General features: G+C 47.4%; 1 protein-coding gene across 1 annotated transcript in view; it reads left to right on the forward strand.

Annotated features, from left to right (window-relative positions):
- The first annotated feature begins 380 nt into the window (after positions 1-380).
- LOC108153331 (putative phosphatidate phosphatase) overlaps positions 381-24,251 on the forward strand; it is a 65,584-nt gene continuing 41,713 nt past the window's right edge. Inside the window, exon 1 of the mRNA XM_033387036.1 lies at positions 381-500. The gene's annotated coding sequence lies outside the window, so the exon portion shown is untranslated. The remainder of the gene's footprint in view (positions 501-24,251) is intronic.

Genomic DNA, 24,251 nt, shown 5'->3' on the forward strand with positions numbered 1-24,251 from the left:
AATTCATTTGTCATGCAGTCTCTATCTCTCTCTCTATCTCTCTCTCCCTCTCTCTTTGTCTCATTCGCATTTAATTAGTGTGAAAAGCGCAAATTATTCTCCACTTGGCCCGACCCTGCCCCCAGTTTTTGCCAGCGACAGCTACCAAGTCCGTAATTGGCTTAAAGCGTATAATAATTATTGTATGCCGGCATTATAATTATAATTATTATAACCTGTAGGTCGCGGGTCGCGGGTCGCGGGTCGCGCGTTGCGGGTCGTGTCGATTGACTTTTCTCGGGATTTTCTCGTTTTCCTGATGCAATTCGCTGCGATAATTACACTTTCCTGTCAAGCTTTTCCCCCTTAGAAGAAATTCGGTTTCGGTTTCGGTTTCAGTCTTTTCAACGCCTTCCAGCCAGTCGCTTCTCTCTCTTTGTGGGAGCCCAACGTTCCGCCAGGAGCCCAAGGAGTCCAAGGATTGCTGTGTCAAAGTGTTGCCAGAATTTACCATCAGTGGGGTGAGTGCCGTGCCGTGCCGTGCCATGCCACACAAAGTGTTGGATCAGAAATGCACATAGTTTTCATCGGAACTTTGAGAATTCTGCATTATTCATATGCCAGACACACACCCACACACACACACCCACACACACACCCACACACACTGCATATATTTTAAGTGAGATTTCCATTATATTGTTAATTCATTACAAGGTCCCAACCATCGGCTCCACATTTTGTAACGACTAAAACTTGGCCATTTAGAGCGGAAAAGCTTTGGACAATTCTCTGGAGAATGTCTGCATTGTTTGCCGATACACACACACACACACACACTGACACACGGACACACACACAAGTGAAGTTAGTTAATAAATTTAACATTGATGAGCCAAAGATAGAGTGGCAAAGAGAGAGAGTGAGAGCGGGCGGGAACAGGGCAGTGCAAATTGGCCATCAATCGGTGGCTGTGGCACGGGGGGGGGGGGGGGGGGGGGGAACGGAGGCCCAGAGTAGGCCTTAACTGAGGAAACTCGGGTAAAACTGAGCAACTGACAAACTGACAGATGGAAGCGAGTGTCTTGCCCCGTTTGCATTGTTGTTCCTGCCGCTGCCGCCGCCAGTCGGGGGCGTCTCTCGTGAGCGCAAATTAAATGCAAATTCAATTAATTTGAAGCAAACAATTTGCTTAAATTAATTAATTGAATGTGAATCTAAAGTGCTTCCAATTTAACGCTGAAGAGCTCCAGTCCCAGTCCCAGTCCCCAATCCCCTACGAGCCTCACCCTCGAGCCCCCAAGGGGAGAGGGGCAGCATCTCTCTCTCTCTCTCTCTCGCTCTCTGTGTGCGGCATTTATTGAAATTATTGGACTTGGAAAGGGGAGAGAGGGAGAGAGCAGTGGTACTAGGGCTCTGTGGCCAGCCACAAACTTTGGCAACGCTGCGTATGCGTAATTCTGCATTTGCTTTGCATTTCGGTGGGGTAGGGGGAGGGGCATCCTGCAACGTGCCAGCGTGCATCGTGAATTAAGCAAACTGTTCACTTCAAAATCAACTCGAAAATAAACACCAGCCGCCAAAATGCAAATACAACTCTGTGTGTGGCTGCGGTGGAGGGGGGCATGTGAGTGTGTGCGTGTGTGTGGTCTAGAGATGGCAACGTGACACGAGGCGGCGTGGGATTTCCTCCACTGTCACCTCAGTCTGATGCAACTCAATCGATTTCCAAGCCATCTGCAGTGGCAAATCCCCTTGATTTTTAAGAATTCCTGGAAAATTCAGATATGTCCAGGACCTGCTTTTATAAGAAGTGCAGAGTTCGGAGGAAGTTCTTTGATTTTTCTCACTAAAAAGTACATTCTTTCCAATGTAGTTCTTCATAGCAGAAGCCCACACATTGGTGATGGCCCGAGCTCTTTCTCTTTTATTTATAGTGTCCTTACACTCATTTCCATGGTTCTACTTCCACAAAAAACAGAGAAAAAATCTCAGAAAATGCTATATTTATACCCACAATTTAGGCACATATTTCTACCAATTTAATATATATTTTAATAAACAAATATTCGATTTAAAGATATTCCAAAAGTTAAATAAATATATGCATTGCATATTTAAATTAAATAATACATTAAATGTATTTTAAAGTGTTTTATATTCCAATGAAAAATAATTTCTACTAAATTTATGTTTAAATCAAAGAAAACTTCATTTAGTGCCACATTTCTCTGAGTGTAGGCAGTGGAGCCCCGCTAGAGCTGATCTGGATGGCCAATGGGTTCTCTTCGCTCCTATCGCATCCTGCGTGTCCGTTGCTCCCATCTCTAGGGCGTTCTGTGGCCTGGTAGCCGCAGCAATTTTTTGGACCGTGCTCTCTCTCGCTCTCCCCGAAATGGCTCTTCATCGGTTAACCGGCAACAAGGCAACAACTGTCGAATATGTCGATGACTAACAGCCATTACAGAGTGGCACTGCACCCCCCCACCCATCCCCTCTGTCCACTAACTGTTTGAATGTTGTTTGCATTTTATATTTGCCAAGTTTTTATCGCTCGTTATTCACGTTGTTCGGATACGTACGGATATTTGGCCCATTGCAGGGTGCAGGGCTGTTTTCCACGGAGCTGCAGCAGTGCCAAAATTATGCGCTTGATTAATATGCGAGTGAGCCACGCCCACCCCCACCACTCGCCTAACTGTTTATTTTGATAGTTTAATGTGTGCGCGAGTGCGTAACTGTTTATTTGCTTTTCGGCCTGGTTTTCTGTTTGGCCAGAACACACCGCTGGCAAATGGCAAACTTGCGCATTGCCAAAGTCAACGAATTGTAAATGATTATAATTTTCGCTTTTTTTTTTTACTTGTGTTTTTTGTTTTTGTTTTTGTTTATCGAACACGCGGAAATCGACGGCAGCGCGAAAAGAGCAAATTGATCCAACAAATATATATGTATGTATCAGATCATTAAAGAGGGGAAATCATATGGAAATAGCTGGGATTGCCATCGGAAATTGTTTGGAATTGGAAAACAGTACAAAATTCGGAATTATATCAGCTCCTTTCGCCGGCTCCAGGCGCATGATTAATCATCGGGGGGGGGCCCGTGACAAAAGGAGCGGCCAATGAAACCCCCCAAACCAGCGACAGATTTTCACTTTCGCCCAGGGAGGAGGCGTGGGGTCCAAAACTGGAACCCAGCCAGAGTCCGAACAACAAAGCAAAGCCCCAGCGATAATAAATTTTAAATCATTTGTCATTTGACGCATTTCGGTTAACAAGCAGCCGCCTCAAAGGCCTCAAAGGCCTCAAACCCTTGAGAAGCAGAGATAGAGAGAGAGAAGGAGAGAGAGAGAGAGAAGCAAAGACAATGGCATGCCAGCCGATATCCGATAAATATCATTTGTTTTGCCTGGGATCCAGCAGTACCCCGGGCTCCGGACCAGGCCAACAGTTTGTTTGGGTCAGCATTTTTTGGGTCGAGACACGGATAGTTTTTTGTTTCTTTTTGTCTATTGACAAATGCCCGGGCCTGGGCTTTAATTGCCACAAAGCTACTCCTCTAATACTCGTAGATATTATCGCTCCTCTCATTCAATATACATAATTCTTGTGTGAGCTTTGGTCTCCCCCCGAAACAACAGAATTTGACCAGATAAGATCAACAGAGAGACGGAGAGACGGAGAGAGGGGGGGGCAGAGCGAAGTCCGCAGCGGAATGCAACTGGGAAGAGAACTGGGGAGAACCCCATCTGTCTGTAGATTACCCCCAGCTCTCGGTGATTGTTTCTTTACGATTTATTTTACAACATACACCACGAGAGCAGAGCTCAGCTCATTGCGCGATAGCAGCTGAAGAGCAGTCGAGAGCACACAGAAAAAAAACACACTGAAATGTAAAAATCCATCAAGAAACTATTAAAAATTTGGTGGCCTTTGGAGTGAGTCGTAAATAATCTAGCCGTTGCCTCTAATGAAGTGAAAATTGACCCAGAAAATAATTTCAGCTGGGAACCGAGAACCGAGAACCGAGAACCGGGAAATGTGGCAGATGGAATATCGCCCCCCCATTTGCTTAATAACAAACCCATTTCAATGGCAATCTTTTGGCGACACTCACCTGAAAGTAGAAGAAGGAAGGCGGAAATATCATTAGTACACTGAGAGAAAAGTGGCAAATATATATACTGAATATTGGGGGATACTTTTTACTAAAGGTGATATTTAAGCGACATTTAAAACACTCTAAACTATATAGAATATTTTCAGTTCGATCAAAAAAAATAATTATATATATAATTTTAATATGAAATATATTTTTTTATATTTATTTTTATTAATGTCCAAACACTTTTCCTGCAAATTAAATTTTGTACAAATATTTTTGTAAAAAATATTATTAAATAATATACAAGAAGGCAAGGCCTCTGCGCAATCGCTTCGCTCGTGGGCCTACCCCCGGCTCACTCGCCCACGCTCGCTCGCGCCGATCAGGGAGTTTTTTCTCTGGATGTAACTGTGGCATATGCACTGCCTTATGGGCTCAACCCAGTTCTTGGCTATATCGTGTCCATCAAATGCTCTTCTAGTGGAAATGGAGACTCTGGAGAATTGTTATGGCGATAGAGAGACGGACAGAGAGGGGAAGAGAGAGAGTTGAGCAACAGAGCCATAAACAGTTATTACGGCTGTCATGTTAGCCATATGCCAATTAATGCCTGCCTCACGCACCAAAGGGGCAGGAAACCTGAGCCTAAGTTTGGCAACAACAGAAAATGCAGGCAGCAGCAAGCAGCCAGCCAGCCGACGAGCGAATGCCACACAGGCGACAAATATGGCCAAAATGCCAGACCAAGACTCTGGCATCGGGGTAGCGGGGCAGCGGGGCAGCGGGGAACGGGGCTGCATTTGCAGCTGTGGGGCTCTGGCGATGGCCAAGACTGCGATGACTGCGATGATGACGATGGCAATAAAGGCCGCATCGAAGCAATAATGGCTCATTACGCGGACCGTTGATGAGAGCGAACAGCGGATCCGGGTGGACCCCGACTGCCCATATCGCGGCAATGAAATCGGCTCTTCCTTCCCTCGTACTCCGTACCCCGCACCCCGTACCCCGTTTCCCTTCCCCGTGCCACCGCACTCCTCCGCAGACTTATTAAACGCGCGCATGCGCAGCGGGGGAGAGGCGCTGCTGCTGCTGCTTCAACTGCAACTGCAACGGCAACGGCAACAGCAACTGCAGCGCAGATCCAGCCAGCGATATGGCCACGACCACGCGGGTTCGCTGGCATTTGGCCAGAAAGCCTCTAACCGAGCCTCTAACTTGGCAATAATATTTATTTATTTGGGTTTCATTCGGTCTCCCCCGTCCCCCCCGGCCAGACACTAGTCAACATTATTGAGGTTTTCCCTAGAGGGGGGACAGCCAAAGATAGCCACAGAGCAGCCACAGAGTGTACTGGTGCTGTAGTTCCCATTCTCGTTTCCAGTTCCAGTGCTGTCCAGTGCTTCACACTCGACTTGACCCTTGCGTGGTCACCGCTCACCGATCTACCAAGGCTTGTGGCCAGCCAGCCACCTTCTAATGTTGCTAATTTCCCAACAGAGATTTGATCCGTGCGATTGGCACTCGTATCAGAGAGGGGGGGGCAGGGGCAGGGGCAGGGGCCGGAACGTGGGCAGCTGCTGCGTGTGTTGGCGACTAAGACCAGGTCTGAGTCTGCGACTGGCTCTTGGGGGCTGCTTTTGGGTGTAATTGGTATATCAATTGTTCGAGTCCATTGTCCGGCCCTCGTATGGCGAAATTTACGAGTTGGTCCATTTGGAAATTTACCTTATATGCGGCGGCACAACGTGCAGCATGCGGCATGCAGCCTGCAATTTGCAATGCAAATAAATGGTCAATGGAAAACGCCTTCCATGGCCCACTGTGCTCTGGTTGTGTCCCTCCAGAGCTCTCTCCCATGCCATAGGTGCATATATGGAAATATTTCGATCTGGAATCCCCTTCGCCCCCCACCCCCCAGACCATCCACCGCTTTGGGTGCATTCAAATTGAATGATTACAAAATGACTTTTCGAGAACAAAGAAGCGATCCATAAATGACGCCAATAACAATTCGATACCAATTCGCGGGGCAGGGGGGGTAGGGTGTGTGGGGGGGGAATGTGAACCTATAAAATTATATTATAGTAAAACCCAATGTCCAGGCTTAATCATCGCTAAACAGCTCGCTATGGATGGAGCCATATTTAAGTGGAATTTATCCCCCGGTAAGCAGAATGTCCCCTCATAAAACCAAATGCACTTTGTACTCGTCACCGTCTCGTCCATCGTTTGGGGGATTTCTTTAACGATCACTAAAAAGCACAGCTAGAAAAATCGTAAAAATTAAAAGAAAAACCCACTAGGAAATGAAAGCTCAAGTTCGACGAGTATATAGCCGAATTATCAGTACCTTCTCCGCGCAGTTTTTGTGGTTTTCTTTTCGGGGTTTTATGGGGACAAACTACTTGGCTTAGTGGATGTGCTTGACCACAATCAGCGAATACAGAGGGAAACTCAAAAGGTTATCGCTGTGCGACGACTGAGAGAAAATGTCGCCAGCCTCAGTCCTCAGTCTCTACGGCTCTTCGGCTCTCTGGCTCTGCCTTGGGGAAGGTTATCAATTTCGTTGGCAGGTCATTGGGAGACAGACTTCGTCTTTGGACTGGCTGCAGTTCCTATAAGAGACATTTCCATTGTTCAACTGGAAATTATGACTAAGCCGACAACACACTCCGCTTGACCCCAACGAGAGACAGTAAAAACAATTGCCTGGCCCATTGCATTCATCGGGAGGTTTGTTTTGTCTTTGATGGAGTCTGTATACCCTGTACTTTTCATTGAGAATGAAGTGCTTTCGACCCCAAGTACGGATGCAGATTCGTAGATCCATCTCTTACAGATACAGATACAGATACATCTGCTCCTCTGCTTCTCGAAGGTATCTCTTTTGTCGACTCTGGCATTCTGTGTGTGTGTGTGTTTTTTTTTGCGTGTTTACTCATTTTCATTTTCGAATTCGTTGCACGTTCTACAAATTTGAATATGAACCTTTTGTTGCTGTTGTGGCTGCCACAGCAGCTGCTGCTGCGGCGAGTCAATGACTCAGTTCCAAGGCGTTGAAAGATTTAATCGTAGCCAGTTTTGAGACTGCAACAGGCAGATAGAGAGAGAGAGAGGGACGCACAGACCGTGCCGTGCCCCTTGTTGTGGTTAGAGCGGGAGTAGTCCAGTTTTTATTTCTGTGGCATTCCAGGCATGTCCACCTCCGACGACTCTTGTGTGGCCTCTCCCCAGCCGTTGGGTTATCGCCCCCAATTTATTTTTCCCCAAAAGAGGGAAACTTATTGCAGGCACTGTAAACACTCGATTGACGCAAATTTCGGCTGCCTGTTTACACAGAGGAAATTGGCATCAAGCAAATTCCAAATACTTTTGTATTTGCGGTTCGATTGTTTATGCCCGAGTCAATGGATTGTCTATATCTCACCTTGAGGCAAGTGGAAATGCGTAAACACACAGTGAGGGCCCAGTGAGTCATCGCTCCCGGCTCCCGGCTCCCCTTCTGCTCATCCCGAAAGTATCCCTTACGCTATCATAAACTTGGGATAATCTTTGAGGTGAGGCGAGTGACATCCAGCATCCAGCATCCTGCAACCTGCAAGAGTCTCAAGTGCATCCCCGGGAAAGTCACCTTAAGACAACACCAACAATCTCATCAGCGAAAGCTCTCGAAAGCCACCGCCACCCGCCACCCGCCCCCGCTACCGCTCCCACCCCCGCCACTGCTCAAACAAAAATGTGAAATATGAAGGAGGGAAAAACCAAATAATGAAAAGTGTTTTCCAGCCATCGCCAAGGAAAATGAAAATATTATGTCAGCTAGAGGAATAAAAGAAGTCGTGGCAAGAGCGGGAAAAAGAAGCGCGGGGGCAGCGGGCGAGGGGCAAGATGCACAAGATGAAGTTCTTTCTTTGTGGGGCCCCAGTTCCCCCCCGCAGTCCCAGTCCCAGTCCCAATCCCAATCCCAGTCCAGGCCCGTCGCAGGCCAGGTGACATAAGCCTCGAACACGCAGGATGAAGCTGAGGCTTCTCCTGGCAGCAGCAGCAGCAGCAGCTAGTGAAGTGCAGCGGAGGAGGATCCGCGCGGACCCTCTAACCCCGCCCCCCGCCTCACAAAGCCAAAGCGAGAGCCAAGCTGGCAAATGTCAACACAAACAATGGGGCACAGTCGCACAGTGGTTTCGTGCTGCTGGAAAGTGCTGCCAAGTGAGAGCCAGCAGCAGGACATCTGCTGATCCTCTACTGGACCCACTGTGCTCTCGCTGTATCCCTGGGGCTTGCTGTCAGCATTGTGGCAGTGTGGTGTGGCACAGGACAACATTGGAGCATGTTAACCCTTGTGCTCGCTGCTTAGTTAACCTTACTTATGTGACCATCAGCAGATTGAGGCGGGGCTGAAAGAGACTGAGAGGGAGAGAGGGAGAGGGAGAGACAGAGGGACAGACAATTGCAGGTGCAGGTGTGCAGCAGGGGAGGCCCGTGGCGGCCGCTATCAGCTGTCGCCACAAGGCTGTGGATATGTCCTGGGCGCATCCTTTGTCGCCGAACAGAACCAAACAGAACAGAACAGAACCAAACCGAACTGAACCGCCGTTGCCGTCGTCGACGCTGCCGCATGGAATTTTGCAATTTCTTTGGGATTTCGAAATTGCTTTTTCTACTTTTCGCAGCCCGTGGAGGAGGCAACTTTTCATCCCCCCTACCCGCCACACACCATCCCCCCTCCCCTGCGCCGCCATTACCTTCGCCATCGCCATCGCCATCGCCAATTCCCCCGCGCAGGACCTCAACTTAAGCGCCATTTCACCTTTGTGGGGTAGATGTGGCAAGGACTCTGCTTGGCGATGCTCTGCTCTGCTCTGCTCTGTCCTGGCATTGTTGGCCTCCGATTCTTTTGAGGACAATCGCAGCGGCGGCGGCGGCGGCGGCGGCGGCGGCAAGAGCGGAAGAAAAATAAAGAAAAAAATCGATCGAAGAAAAATGACTTTTGTGGGTTTTCGTAATTTTCATTGCACGCGTAATTGAAAATTTTCAAATTCCTGCTTGCATTTTTCTCCACTTGCCGCCCTCCACCCTTGGCCCATCCCCCCGTCCCCCCCTCCGACTGCCAACGCTCTTTATCAGGCAGAAATGGAATTTATATGATGATAAAGGAAAATATCGCTGCCACCTCCACCTCCCGCCCCTCTTGCCACTGCTCTTTGGCTCGTTTTTTCCATCTATTTGGACCGATTCACTTCCTTAGCGGAAGCTGCTCCCCCCTCCCACCATTCCGCCATCCTCCTCCTTCATTATGCTTTCATTATTTGTCGAAATTGTGTTAATCTTTGAACTTATAAGTTTCTCTGCTGGAAAATATTGCACCCACACCCACACACAATGGCAGAGAGAAGAGCCCAGAGCCCAGAGCCCAGAGCAGGGCGGAGAGCGAGCTGATAAATTGATGGCAATTTGGAGAGGAGAAATTGAGAACTGGAGGAGCTGCTTTCGATTATTGAATTGGCTAGAGATGCATGGGTGCATGGGTGCATGGGTCCATGGTTGGAGCGGAAATGGGTAATCGATGGCCACAAAGGACCCGATCTGCTGCTTGGGGATGCAGCTTTAAGGTCTTCCATTTATACAATCCGAACATGTCCTATTGCTCCATGGGTCTTGTCTATCTTCGTGCCGTTCTTTTGGTTAATTTATATGATAGGAAAAAGAGTATGCCATCTCTGGTAGATCCGTGCACCAGCAGCAGCAGCAGCAGGTTCCCTCCTTGTCCCACAAAGCCAGCTGATTGCCTGATATGCCACACAGCCACAACACAACCCCGCTTCCAGCCCCCCCCTCGCACACAGTTGGCCACTAAAACTGGAGCATTGTAAATCCCAACTAATAATTTTGTAACCTTATCTCCTCCTGTTGCTGCCACAAGCCCAGAAGTCCACAGAGAGAGCGAGGAAGGGGGACAGCAGAAGGTGGGGAGGAGTGGGGCGTGGGCTTGGGTGAGCCGAGGTCGAAGGCTGGCCACAGAAAAGCGCATATCCCACAACGATAATGAAAATGTCACACGAGCCTCGCATTTTCTCATCACCCAGCATCATGAGCACGAGACGACAACATCCACAGCAGCCACAAGGAGCAGAGGCGAGGATAGTGGAAGCTCCGGAGCTCCACCTTTATAAACGACCCACTACAGAGAGGACGGAGGCAGAACCTCAGTCTCGTTGCAACACGGCAGCAAAAGGAGCCACCAGCAGGCGGCAGGCGGCAGGCAGCAGGCAGGCGGCAACAGCAGAGGAGACACCGACAGCAGCAACATCCACGATGACAACAACATAAAGGTAAATCCTAAATAATGCGCTGCGCTCACTTCACAGCATCTGAGAAGCGAGGACGATGTCGCTGCGGGAATAGCCCCTGGATGGGGGCGAGAGATGGGCGGAAGAACTGGTGGCACTGGTGTTCGTGGCGGTGGCGGTGACGGTGGCGGTGGCAGTGCCCCAATAGGAAAACCAGGATGAAGATGAAATGAAGCTGGCATCAAAGAAAATGGGCAAATGCGGAAGAGTTGATGCCCTAACAAGGAAAAAGGAGACTAGAAAGGCTTTGAAAATCTGTGGACTCAATGGAATGGAACAAAGGAAACCAAACAGAAAGAGAAAGAGACACAGCCACAGCCACAGCCACAGAGGACGGAGGATGGCTTAGAAAATTGATGAAATCAATGGAATGAAACAATGCAAACAGCAAGGAAAATCCTCGTGGATGTGAATTCAAACGAATGAAACAATCAACTAAGAATTCCTTCATCTGCAAAGGAACAATATAAAACGAAACAGCAGGAATGAAATAAATCACTAAGGAAATGAAAAGGTAATCGGAAACAGATGACCTGCATTGGATCGTATATCCTTAAAGCTAAACAAACGAATGAAACCATGAAATGAAACGTTTTTTTTCAAAGCATAATATTGAAACGGAATGAAATGAATTGAAACAAGTGGAATAGGAAACAGCTCTTCTGCGTACGAGTAGCTGGTGGCCCAAAGATCAGCTGGTGCACAGAACAGACCCACAGACCCCAATACTCGTAAGATTCGCTTCCCTGTGTTGCTTTCATTGTCATCGCGCTTCTTCGTCTGGCTTTGGTCATGGTTCCACTTCCGTTCCCCGTTCCCATTCCGCGTTCAGGTGCCAAGACTGTAGAAACTCAACTCACGATTCCATTTGCACTTGCCTGAGTCCTTTTCCCACTCCCTCTACCACTCCCTCTACCACTCCCTCTACCACTCCCTCTACCACTCCTCCTCCTACTCCGTGGTAGTATCCCCACTTGGCAGGACATTTTGTGGTTAGCTTAAAGTTCCTTACCCGGGCAAGTACAAGACGATTATAGTCCTTGCCTTGCCTTGCCTTGCCTGGCCTGGCCTGCCTCCTTTGCCTCCTTTGCCTCTGCTGCCTCTGCTGCCTCTGCTGCTGTTGTGGACAGTCTTAGTGGCTGTCGTAAGTTCTAATTTCTTATTATTAGGCGTGGCTGGCAGCTGGGGGGGCGTGGCAGGGAGACGCTGCGCTGCACAGACCGCACAAGTTTTCTCTGCTGTGGCATAAAATTATGGCACAACTTGCCACGATGCTCCCGCTGCCTCTGCCTCTGCCCCTGCTGCTGCTGCATATGAAAATAGCGGCCTGGCAAATAGTTTTGGACCAAACTATTTCTTTGCTTGGCTTCGGCTTCGGCTTCCACTACTGTGTTCTGTTCTTCTGCTGTGGTTGGCTTTGCTATGGGACGGTTTTAGTGGCTCATGTCTTATGGTTGCTTCTAGCTCTCTGGCTATGGGTCTGGCTCTGGGTCTGGCTCTGGGTCTGCTCTGTTCTGGCTTCTGGAATTGCAATTGCAGAGCCTACTTTTTAGCGTCGCTGCGGAAAACTTTTGCATTGCTGCAGAGGACTTGTTGGGCCGGGGCCCATTTGGAATGGATTTAATTAAAATATGCCCCATGCGGACTTAGGTGGCCTTTGGTGAAGCCCCAGCGGTGGCGATCCAGGTGAGTGCGATTACAGACCGCCACCGTGGCAAGTAATTCATCTGTCAAAAGAGCGAGAGAGAGAGAGAGAGAGAGAGGGAGAGGGAGAGAGGCAGAGAGGGCCAAGACAGGGGTCGGGCTGAGAGCACTAAGCACTCGGATTGGCAGGAACAAAGCTCCCCGAATGAAGAGTGAAAAGTGCAGGGCAATAATCGAAATCAAGAGGCGACGTCAGTGCGGCTCCAGCCTCAAGAGTCCTTCCAAAGGATAAAAAGGAGCGTAGCCAAAGCCTCAGCCTCAGCCGCAGCCTCAGACCAAGTCAGTGCCAAAGCCAAAGCCCCAACCCGAAGCCAAAGTCCCCGACCGAGCCCATTATTGTTTCCATTTAACTTACAACATTTTGCACTTTGGCCAAAGAGCCGGCGTTAGAGAAAGGCGGAGAGTGCGAGAGAGAGATGGATTGGAGGAGAAAGAGGTCCGAATAGATAAACGGCCAAAGCGTACCAAAAAAAAAATGGCCAAGAAAATTGTGTGTGAAAATGAAACTGATTGGAGTATAGCCAAGGAGCAGCCACGGGGGGGATGTTGCTGCAAGTAAACAAATAGCCAGATGAGATGCAACAGACGGCTGCACCGAATGGTGAGTACTCGTATTTAAAGGGATTATCGACAGTGAAAGGAGAGAACTACATAGTTTATTGGGTGGCCCATTGAACGCGCCACACTGAATTTGGCCGGATCTCAGAAATAGCCGGCAGTGGGGAAACTAGTTCAACTTTGACCACTGTTCTGTAGCTTAAAGAGGTGTCTTTCAGCAGATTAAGAGCCCGCATGAATCCACAGTATTTAGAAAATCTCAGCTATACTCATGCCTCCTTAATGCCTTCGATCATTGCGGATCAGCCTCGGATCCCCCCGAATCAAGCCAGTTTTCTATTTGGAGCAAAAAATACTCTTGTTATGTGTTATAAACGACCACAAACATACCTACATATATGTAAATATTTTGGGAAAGCGAAACAACCAATTATTGTTACGATACCTGATACGTTGTTACCGTTTTGGATGACCGATTCGATGTAATGAGAAAGCTGAGACGCTGCAGCGTCAGCGCGTCAATTGCTCGGATCGATTCGGTTGCTGAGGAAATATTTGAGAACTTAAATATCATATAAATAGAAACCCAACGCCCCATTATCGTCTCTTGCCGAGCACTTGCCTCTTCCACGCCACCTTTTGGCACCTCAAAGATTCTTAAAGTTTTCGAATGGCGCTGGCGGCAATCATCGGCTTCAACTGCCGCCCAACAATGCAACATTCGTCGGCAAACAGTGGGAGATACACAAAAAGAGAAAGAAAGCAGCAACAACAACAACAACAAAAAAAAGAAAATGAAGGAAAAACTAAACAAATAAAATTGTTTTGCGTAAAAATTGCAATCATGCAATGAAGTGGAAAAGTTTGCACAACGTGCGACGACGACGGCAATGGCAACGGCAACAGCGACGATGGCGACGTTTGTCTCTAAAAAACTTGTCCTTGTTCGTGTGGCTGCTGCTGCTGCAGATGCACCTCCTGCTGCTGCTGCTGCTGCTGTTGTTGCAACGACAAACACTAAAATTTAACATAGTATCCAAAAGTGTAGGCCCGGGACAAATGCTGCAGGCCGGCGAGCAGCAGTAACAGTTGGGAAAAATGGCTACGCCGTGGAGTCGTCGTCGTCGTCGTAGTCGTCAGAAGCGGAAACAGACGCCATCATCATTGTCATGGAAGCGGTGCAACTTTTTTTTTTTGTTTTTTCTGTTATGCTGTGGGGCAAGGAGGGATACCGTCTACTGGTACAGTGGAACCTATCGCCCCGGGCGCGACGCATTGCAGGCACAGAGCCCTGTCTGTGTCTGTGGCCCATTCTGATGATTAAGAGCCGAGTATGATGATGTTCATGGCAGCGGCAGTGGCGGTGGCGGCAAAGTTGTGACAGGCAGCGCGATAAGCGGAAATGGGGATGGAAATGGGTGGAGTGTAGCGGGTGGGAGTGCCATCCCCCCATCATATGATTTACTTTTTAAAGTACTCTACCCAATGGAGAGTATGCCAGTTTCGCCTCCATTTACCTGAACTAGTTCCATCACGAAGTCTGTAGCCAGTTTTCCCAACCCTTTGGGTCTGGCATTTTTTTCTTTGAGGTCCTTCAATGAATTTCCAAGGCTTCACACTCTCATTTTCATTTTCTTTTTGGGGCTGTATAATTTTTTTCAATTTGCATTTCTTTTCTGGTTTTTTTTTTTCTCTCGCATTTTCACTTGGTCCTTGGTCCTTGGTCCTCTCGCTCATTGTTTATTTAATTATCTTTTGTATTGTCAAGTGGTTGATTTTGTTGGGGGCCTGGGCTTGGCCCGGCTGAGAGCTCTTTTGTTGCCAGGAATTTCTATAATTTTCTTTTATTTTCCTCTTTTTTTTTTTTTTTTCTTCTTACGGCCTGGCACGTGCAGCTTAAGGGTTAAATTAGTGCGGGACGGGGTGGGGGTGGGGGAAGGGGGTTGGTGCTTCCCTTTTTTGAGCCTTAATTGATAAATCGCTTAACATTTCCCCTGGATCGGAGCCGGCCCACTCAGCCCCCCCCAGCCGCAAACTATCCAGGGCAAAGAAAACTCTGGGAACAACTAAATAAAAAGCAAATACTCGTACAACACTAGGAAAAAGCAATTTAAAGCAGGAAAATTGAAGCGGTGAGAATTCTCACTCGGAAAATCATTAAAACGTCTGAAGGACGCCGGCTCCGGCTCCGAGCCCCGGCCTGGGCCAAAAGATGGCCGGAAATGTGGCAACAATTGTATATGGCACATGGAAGAAGCATCATCATCAAAAACAGCAACAGCAATAGCAACAGGAGGCGCTGAAGCAGGTGAAGCAGGCAGGCAGGCAGGCAGGCAGGCAGGCAGGCAGGAAGGCAGATCCTGGCCGAAAGGATGCAATTTAGAGCCAAAAAGCATTAAAGTGAATGGCAACTGGAAGGAGGAAGTGGACGAGGTGAGGAAATTAAAAAAGCCGACAAGGAGAGAGCAACTTCAGGACGAGAGCTACTCGAAAAGTGGGTCAAAAAGGCTGCCAGGCAACGCCTAGAGGCGAGTGCGTGAGTCCCAGCCCCGATCTTTCTCTCCGTAGATTTTCCGATTGGTTCTGACATGGCAAAGTACTGCTCTCACGCTGCCATCTCTATAAGAAAAGGCGAGCATCCTAGACGCGGAGCTCAGAGGCGGTCGAAATTAAATTTTCACCAGGCCAAGGGATAAGTAGATGTGGGCGGGGAGTGGGGCAGTGGGGGCTCGGTGGACGGCGGGATTCCTTTTGCCTTTTTACGCCTCAAAACTTTTTTAACAAACATATTCGATTAACTTGCCCTGGTACTGAGGGGTTCGGATGGTTCGATGGGTTGTGGGATTGTGGGGTTCCTTTGCCCTTTACCCTTTTTGTTGGCTTGTTTTTTTTTGTTTTGTTTCTATTTATCGAAAACCACTTGATTATGCAGGCTTATCCCTAGTCCTTGGGCGGGCCTGTTTTTCCTCGACTTCTTTTTGTTTTCTATAATATTTTTCTCGTTCTCTGCTTGACCCCGCCACCCCGCCACCCGCCTAAGGGGCAGGGCTTTAGTTTTCATTGGAGCGTGAAAATTTGTTTGGAAATCCTTTTCGCTTTTCTCGATTTTCCTACTCCTGCAATATTTATGATTTCCTTTCGATATTTCGGCCTTCTTTCCGTTCGGGGCCCTCTTTGGCTAATTTATAAATTGTGTTTTCTTTGGAAAAACTTACTACATGTTTGCTTGGAAATTGCATTTGGTCCCGAGTGCCGGGTCTCCGTCTCTTTTCGGGGAATCAATTTGGCAGGGAATTTATGTCAATTTATGCTAATTTCATTGAGGGTCCCCCCATCGAACCGAGTGAAATGCGAGACTTTTCTGTGGTTTAATTGAATTTTCCCTTTTCTGGCCTCGGATCGAATTATATTTGCTTATAAATACGATTAAGTAATTGCCCAGCGCCAGCGACCTACATCGTGCGCGTATATACGTATGTATATCCTCCATATATCTCTCTCTCCATACCTTCGCCCCTTGTTGAGCATCTACATGGAATGAACTTGTTAAAATCCCAAAAAAAGAATAAATAATAAATAAAATATGCAATAAATTGTACGACTACGAAAATGTTCTTTGTTAGTGGCTGGCAGGCACTATTTTCTGTTGCTGCTGCTGCCTGTCGGACACAAAGTCAATCCAATTCTGTAAATTAAATTAAATTTATTACAGTGGACCGACCCAGTGTCCCTGTGGGTTATGCAAACATATGTGTGTTTTAAAAGGATTGAAAAAGTGCATTAAAAAATTAATTTTCATGCACTCTCCATATAGTTGGGGGCCAATTTACAATGTGCAAAAAGCTTTTGTAATAAGATTTATCTGTCCGGTGCGGCCCGGCCCTGCCCGGCCCTCAGGTGAGTGCATAAATCTTGCGGATTATGATTCATTATTAGATTGAGTGACATTTTTATCGAGTTTCGAACATCTATTTCGGACGTTGCGATGCGGCAGAGAACAAATGGGAATAAATGGGCACATTCCTTGTGTGCGGAGAACGCGTGACGAAGCCATAAAAAGTGGCACACAATTTTTGGGGGCCATAATGAAGGAAACAAAAAGAAAAAAAAAACGCATTGGAAATCCTAATGCGTTTCTAATAAATTGTCAAAAGAGTTGACAAAGAATGAATTCAAATGTCGGGAGTTTTGGGACAATGGAAAAAAAAGAAAGAAACGCTTCGAAGGCACGACTGACAGCGCTGAGGGGGAGGGGGAGGGGGAGGGAGCGGGGGGCAGCATGAAATGCAATTAGACACGCCCCGACACAACGCGTGTTTTCACTGTTTGCCCCGTTCCTGCCACACAGCCACATTATCGGCAAGTTTTTATCATCGTTTTCCGTAAGTGAAATGCATTAACCACAAAAACTGTAAAGTTCGGTTCAAAAACCTCCCCTACACGCATGTACAGGCCACCCCCACTCCCCCCGCCCCAACCATCGCACAACGGTTAATGGTTTAATTACTCTCTGGCTCTGGCTCTGTCTCTGTGTGTCTTATCTCTCAAAGACTGTCTCTCTGGGTTGGAGTGCCATGGCTCATTACGGGCACTCGTAGTATGTGGAATGCTCTGCCTGCCCATTGATTTCCTCTTGGTCGATGGTGGAGTTATCTCTTCGGTTGGTTGGACTCCTCTCTGTGTTTCGAATATGAATTGCTCTGACGATTAAAAACCAAATTTATGGGAACTGTCTGAGCTGGCCTCAAAATATTATTACAACCCAAAGCCATAGCCAAAGCCAAAGCCGTTAAAAATAAAATACAGAATCTGTAACCCCAAGAATTTCAAATTCAATTTCAATTCCATTTTCCATTTTCCAGCTTCCAGCTAATTTTTGTTACTTTTCAAATGTCAGCCGAGGGAAATCAATCAACAATTGACACGAGAATGTGTCTGGGGGAGCATCTTCCACGGTCTGTTCGGTTCACCTCCCTCCCTTCATCCATCCATCCCTCCATCCATCCATCCCCCTGCATACCCGCTCAAGTGCTCATGCATTAGACAGACAAGAAAAACCAACAAAAAGATTCCGGGTTCAATGTTGAATGTTGATTCCGTTGAATGTTAATGCACAAAACTGCTGTCGTTGGTGTTGTCGTTGAGCAGGAGATGAAAGATCTGGGGACAGTCGCTGGCTAATTTTGGAAGCGCCTTCTCCCTGCATCGGGCATCGTTAATCATAATTGAGTAGCCAAAAAGGGTTATCCGATCCGATAGGCGCATGGAAATGCAGTTCGAAAGATAAACACAGAAAATGGGACTGGTTGAGACTTCAGATGGTAATGCATTTTCCGCTGCACTTTCAGGGGGTGTGGCAGCTGCCAGCTGAATTTTCCAATATCCAGAGTATCCCGTAATGCATTCGATACGCCAATTGGTGGGTGGTAGATGGTGGATGATGGAAATCGGGGGAACCCCTTTCGAATTGAGTTCATTTCACTTCGATCGACGCCACTTGAAACGTTAATTGCAGCCGTGTTCAGCGAGAGAGGGAGAGAGAAGGGAAGTGGTGGCGTTTGGGCGGGGGCGTGGCTGGGCCTATTGAGTTTCCCTATATGTAAATTAGTTTTGATTTTTTCCAGAGTTCGGGTTCGATGGGGCTGCGAGAACAAACAAATTAGTTTTGATGGGAAACAGCCTGGCGAAAAAGGAACCCCAGAAACAGTAACGGGGGAATAGGAATAGGAATATGCAGTGCTGGAAAATGGGAACGAACGCCTTTGAGGCACGGCACTGTGGCTGTGAGACCCGTGTTTGTTTATGTGTGTGTGCGACCCGCATTTTGGTGTAATTTTACACTGGAATAATTCAGGACTGAAAGAGCCAAGCAGGGGAAAGGGCAGCCCGGCGAACAAGGACCCACGAAGACAATTGCAGGCTTGTATGTGTCCTTAAATGCACAGTGGGATAAAATCAATGAAAGAAGCCTACAGATCTTCATAATGGAATCAAATATTCCTCTATACTCTTAAATACTCTTCGAACTTGTTTTGTCATAGATTTCTGTACTATATGGATACAAAATCGATGTATCTTTGAAATATGCTAGTCCAAATCGGATCTCTAACCCACTAACACATGGCCCACTATCCTGTGGCCGCTATCCCACTGTGCAACCGTTAACCGACGAGAGCCTTGCCCGAAAAAAAGGAGCATGCGAGGCAGAAGGAATGTGCCGCCGCCGCCGCTGCCGCAGAGTGGCAGGGAGGGAGGCAAGGACCCCGACTGTCGCTTGTTTGCCATAAGGATAAAGCAGGAAGGATTTTTTTTATTATAATTTCTCGCACAACATGTGTGCAAGACGCAGGAGCCGACTCACAAGGAGGGGATGTCTTGGTCTGGCCGGCATTTCAATTGCGGCCAGGATATGCATAAGTGCACTTGAAATTCTCTGTGATTTTTTGTGTGTGTGTGTGTGTTTTTTTTTTTCGTGCCAGTGCTCTGCCCCGCGTCTGGCTCTGTGTTTCTCTGTAGACAGTTTGAGGTTATGTTTATGTGGCATACAAGCAATTTTAAGTACACATTTGGGAGCCGGAACAGAGGGAGAACTTCTGCTCCGTCTTGACAACTATTTACACAACTGCAATAATATTTTTGTCGCCAGCTTCTTACAGTTTTCCCAGACGGAGATTCACTTTTCTCAGCGGCATCTCTCGCTCTCTCTCTCTCTCCCGTCTCCCTACCATTGAAATATTTTCTATGAGCTGCCAACTTTTCTCTCTCTCTCTCTCTCCCGCTCTCTGCCTGTGCCTTTGGGCAGGGAAAGTGATTTACGAGGGCGAGGAGAGTTTGTCTCCATCAGGAGACGACTCCGCTTTGGCTACTTAGGCAGCCAGTTCCCGGCTCCCAGTTCCCAGTTCCCAGTTGCCAGTTCCCCAGTTCTCTTTCTCTACGGCTTTCTCTGTGTAGCTGTTTTTGCCCCCAAAATGTGCAATAAATTAATGTTTTGATTTTGTGCATTGCCGGGAAGATTGCGAAAGAAGTTTGTCGCCGTCAGATGCATGTGCGAAAAGTTTTATCGCCCGCTCTCCGAAGGAGTTTTCCCTCTGCTGCATTTCCTATTCATAGACAGGGCCACAAAGTTTCCTTACGAGAGAGAGAGAGAGGGGTAGAGTGGGAATGGGGCTGAGAACAAAGGCATTTGAGCTCTGTTAGATGACGTTTGAGACGGCATGCAGCGGTGCTTATTAGAGGTCTGTGAAAAAGGCCACATAAACACTTGAAAATTACGGTCGAGTTCCTTCGGGGTTCCGGCCTCCTTCTCCCCATCCTCCTCCCCATACTCCTTCCACGCTTAATTTGAGGCACACAGATCGGTTTTGTAAGTGGAGAGTGTGCTAACAAGCGTGTCAATCCCTGGATCACACACGCAGCTCGGGCACTGGCTCGGTTCTCAGAAGATCGGAGGGATCGGAACTAACTTAGTGGCTATGACTTACACGATCAGTATCGGTACTTGGTACTCTGTTTGCTTACCTGCAAAGAAAGAGAAGAGCAAAGAAAAGAAGTTAGCATGGGATGCATTTTCAAGGGCAAGGGAGAAGTATCTGCATCTGCATCTGCATCTCCATCTGCATCTGCATTTGCCTTTCCATAACCCCAAAAGCCAAAAGGCAGAAGAGTCTCTTCTTTTTGTTTCTGGCTGCAAAGACAATCGCCAAATGCAAGACACATTCCTCATGCCACAAACGACTTTTACCCGAAGCACTGCACTGCTCTTTGGTATTGTTATTCGGGTCATGTGGCAGTTGTCTCCTGCCCCGGCTGGCCCAGCTTCTTCAGCAGAACGAATTGAAGAAAGCCAACCATCCAGGCAGCCAGCCAGCCAGCCAGCCAGCCAGCCATCCAGCCAGCCTCGTGCGCCGATCACAATGGAGACGATGATGATGATGATGATGATGTGGATGTGAATGTGAATGATGGTGACGAGGCACAGTCACTGGGGTCTCTTCTTCATCAGCATCAGCATCCTCATCCTCATCATCTTCTTTGTTTGTGGCACACACGACTGCGCATATTTAATTGCTCATTGCGCGTGATTCGCGTCAGAGAGGGGGGGAGGGGGCAGAGGGTACTGTGAGGGATCCGAGCAGGATCAGGCCGTTGACTACATTATTTTGACAGTTGGCACAAATTACCAAACAGACTGAATGCAAAGACTTTGAACTTTCTTTTCCAACGACAGATCTGTGATCCTCCGGCTCCTGGCGGACTTGGGGAGTTTTGTCGCCTCCTACGCCTGTCGCATGCCTCATTTGCATTTTGTCTGGCGTCATGCAGTATTTCCTTGGCTCGTTTTTTTTCTCTGCCTTTTCTCTGCAGCTTGTCATAAGCTGTTGCAGCTGTCAATTGCCGCTTGTCGCTACTGTTTACCGGAATTCCCAACGCCCCAGACCCCCCAACCCCGTCCCGCTTCGCTCAAGAGACACAGAGAAGCAGCAAGAGAGAGGCACATATCTTCTCTACCATTTATCGATGGTGCATACATACAATATAAAGGTATTTTTTGTTGGAGAGATGGCTTTCTCAGGCCAGGGCTGACCTCTCAATCGGCCCTCCGTCGAGATAGAAATCATAATTGTTGCGTAAATATTTGGTCAGCTATAATTGCTCCAACAAAAATACGCATCTATCTGGCAGGTCGCGGTGTAAAACAATAATTTACATAATAATGTTTCTTACAAATCACGCACAAAAAAAAGAGTAGAGGCTTTCCTCCGACCCTTTCACGGAGTTATTGATTTATTATTCACAACTTTGTGCCGCATCATGGTGCAGCATTATTTCAAATCATCGTCAAAGAAACTTTGTTTGGTGGTTTCATCGGTGGTTTCCTTGGATACCCTTCTCTTTTCTGTTTGTTTGTTTAGAAGTATAGCACGAGGAATACCCTTTCGATGGTATAAATTCTTGAAACTCCGACAAAGTCCATTATATCCATGCAAACAATATCATCTTCTGGAAGTCTTTAACCAAATTGTGATCCTAAATATACCAAATTCTTCTTTTAGAGCAGTATATTCTTTTATATACATATATTTAAGTATATCTGTACCTTTGGGAAACATTTACAGGACTACTATCCTTTGATATATCTATGTAAGTGGTGCTATATGACAATTTTGATACAGTTCTTCATGTGTATAAACTCCCAAAGTAGTATTTTGAATGTACCAAAAATATACTAAAAATAATACCAGAAAAATACTAGAAAAATACCTGAAATAATACCAAAATAATTTCCAACCAAAAAGATTACCAGGAAAATACTTTAAATATATAAAACTAGAAAAATTAATAATACCAGAAAAATACTAGATACCCGAAATCCCGTGAGTGTATCCCCAGCTGCTATGCGTTCAGGAGTAGTCTACGTCTGCGTTTGCGTTTGGCCTGTTTGGCATATCATCGCCTGGAATCAGTTGAGAATGCATCTAAGAAGGCAAGAGCCAGACGGCAAGGGGGTAGGAGAGAAGGAGAGACGGGGGACTCATGATGATCTCTACCGTTCTCGAACAGCATCATTAAAATCAACTCGAAAAGGTCAGCCAGCCCACAGAGAGACAGAGGAGCAGCAGCAGCGAGTTACGTATGTAAATTAGTCCACGAGGATGGATTGAATGGGAACGGGAATGGATCGGACGGAGAGCCGCACTCGAGATGTCAATGGGTTGATACGTAGCTCTGGCGAGGGCTATTCCTTGACGGATATGCGATCGTGCTGATGGGAGAATGCATAATTTAATATGAATATGGCGCTGGCGATGGCGATGGCGATGGCTAAACCAGGGGATCATCATCTTTCCACAGGCCACAACACACAGCTTGAACTAAACACATTATCGTAAACGTTTTCACGCCTTCTCTCTGGATGGTGTGGATCCGTCTGGCTCCGCGGTAATCTCAAGCATTAACTGTTATGGTTGGGACTGCATTCACATTACCCTATCTAATACGAAATCCCAACAGTCATTGCCCATTAACATAACTCCGGCATGGCCCACGTCCGCTCATCTCCCATATCCCATCTCCGGGCTCTAAGCTCCCATCTCCCTGCTCCCAGCTCCCAGCTCCCATCCCCACTCGAATGGCACTCAACAAGTTCTAATAGGTTCGCTCATCTCTCGGCCGCCTACGTGGGCATTTTCTACCTCAACAAGAACCCACGCACATTTCCCATCTCTCTCTCTGTCTATTTCCCTAAGTCCCTCTCTTTCGCTCCTTGTGCAGACAAACGTACGTACATCCGTACATACATATATTGCATTTATGCAATACGTGGCTTGTTATTGTTCTGACGCTAACAGGGAACCGCGAATCGGGTCCCAAATGCACTCGGAGAATGGAAGGCTGCCAAGCATTTCCCAATTGCTGTTGGCAACGCTGAGTGCTGGCTGGTTTCTTTCAGTGTGTGGAACACACCCACTGTCCACTAACCCGCTGTCCCCTGTCCACTGTCCCCTGTCCGCTGTCCCCTGTCCACTGTCCACTGTGCGGGGTGTACGTACATACGGTGGTCCTGGGCTTTTGCATATAATTTATATGCATTTGACAGTTTTGACTGATTTATCGATGCAGAAGCATGGCATACATAATGCGTGGTGCTGCCAGCTTTTCCAGGAAAATCGGGAATAGTCATGCACACTCACACCGTTGCATTAATTTAGCATAATATACGTACTCGTCTGTAGATACTCGTATCATTTTGTGTGTGTGTTTTTTTTTTCCTGTGTGGCTTTTTTCGAGGCTCGAGAATGGAAGCGTAGCTTTTGTTGTGAATCAATTTGCGTGGCACAAACTCAAAAAGAATATGGTTCTCGGGTTCAGCAGGGTCTCTTGTCCCAAAATGAAATAGGGGGGGGCGGAGGGTGGGGGTGGGGACTAGAGCTAGAGCATACATATTGTATGTATGAATATGCTTTATAGCTGGCACTTTTGACGCGCCAAATGACAGCTTGACAAGTGAAACGCTACGGGGGAATGAGTCAGAGACAGAGCCAGAGCGAGAACTCGTTCGGAATTCAGACTTGGGCTCGTTCCCAGAATTGCCAGGCGATGATCTGATCAACTGATTCCAGGCCAAAGTGCTGTCCATCGATAAGCCAACTAATAGAGAGAAGCCCCCGCATTGCTGGTCTTTGGTTTACGATGCACTCTCGCTCCTAAATCCTGTCAAGCTGCTGGCCAGGAGAGCACAAATCAAACTAAAACCCAAGCCAAAAGAAAGTGAGTCGTGGAGAATGGAATGGAATGGACAGAGAAATGGCTTCGCTGGTCGCTGGTCGCTGGTTGCTGGTCATCGTGGCCCACACGAAAGCGTGTACCGACAAATTTGATTCCAAACACACTCACACACACTCACAGGCTAGCTGTGGCTGTGGATACATTTGTATCTGTATCTCAACGCGTCATTGTTTTCCCATTTTCTTTTGTTTTTCCTGGTCTCTCACTCTCCCCAGAGGAGAGTCGCTTTACCGCAGTAATAAACAATCAAAACAAATGCAAAGGCGA

Source organism: Drosophila miranda, chromosome XR (genome assembly GCF_003369915.1).
Source record: "Drosophila miranda strain MSH22 chromosome XR, D.miranda_PacBio2.1, whole genome shotgun sequence".
Classification (NCBI taxonomy): domain Eukaryota; kingdom Metazoa; phylum Arthropoda; class Insecta; order Diptera; family Drosophilidae; genus Drosophila; species Drosophila miranda.